Source organism: Rhineura floridana, chromosome 1 (genome assembly GCF_030035675.1).
Source record: "Rhineura floridana isolate rRhiFlo1 chromosome 1, rRhiFlo1.hap2, whole genome shotgun sequence".
Taxonomy (NCBI): Eukaryota; Metazoa; Chordata; class Lepidosauria; order Squamata; family Rhineuridae; genus Rhineura; species Rhineura floridana.
In genome coordinates, this window is record NC_084480.1 from 105,061,677 (window position 1) to 105,062,934 (window position 1,258).

Here is a 1,258-nt window from a genome sequence, read left to right on the forward strand (position 1 = left end):
TGGTATAGTAGTGGCTAAATATTTGTGAAATTTTATTTGGGACTCAAGTACCAATTTGCATTTTTTCTTTTTAATGGGATTTTAGCATGAGTAAGGGAACGTGTTTTAGGACTTCTGAGGAGATGGATGATCCTTCTCTCTCTCTCCAAAACCAACCAAAGTAAACTAGAACACTTTTTTATTGATCTGAATTATAATTTAAATGCAAAATCTTATATCATCCCTGCTCAAAATCAGTATGGAATTGTTCCACAAGATTCTAAACATCATCTGCTATCTCTAATAGAAAGATAAATGCACTGATTTGTAGGGCTTATTCATCAAAACAGATCAATTGGGTCCATCTTTAGAAAAATATAATTCTATTTTACAAGCAATTAATCAAACTCATGTAGAATTAGATGTAATTTCAACTAAATTAGAAAATTTGGCATCTACAATAAACAAGTTGAGGCATTTGACTCTGGTTTACAGAATATGACATGGAGTAGTGGCAGGACTGAACAGTTGGCTTAGAAGGGAAAAGCTACTGAAGAACTGGTCCTCCAGTTTAACGATATTGTTTTACATGTTTATCTCTATAAGTGTTTTTTCCCTATTGGGGTGTGTGCCTCAATGGCCAAATTAAATTTAGCACCTTTACTCTCCCTGCCTTTCAGTGAGATCAATATTTTAGGAACTGAAAGAATTGTGAGTTTCCATCCTCACCCCATTATCCTGACATTCTCTCCCAAATACTGTTATGTTTGGGGTTAGAATGGATGATCCTTGTGGGTCCCCTTCCAACCTCTGATTTGGAATCTTGTGCCTTGGAATAAGGAACAAGGGTGATTTTTAATGAATTTCAACAGATTATAAGAACTCTGTGAGAAAATAGTCCAAAAGGGCTCTGGGTTTTTTCCCCTCGCTTTTTAGACTTTGAACTCTCTATTCTCTCTGTCTGTTTTGTGTATCGTCATGAAAATTTATAGCGTTGTTAAACAAGCGTTTCTGAGTTCAGGACTATAAGTTTTGTAAGGTTTTGTTTTGAAATGAACTTATGGGAAGCATCAGAATGGCATGCAGGGGTATTTTCAATTTAACATTGCAGAATGTGAAAAATCCATGCTGGCTATAGTATACAGCCACTCTCATGGCTGTATAATTCCCAGAAGCATCTTTTCATCACTGTTGAAAGGAGGATTTGATCTAAAATGAATTTAGCAGTCCTAAAACCTTGTGTATGAATAAAATCAAAAGAAAAACCTAATAAATGCAA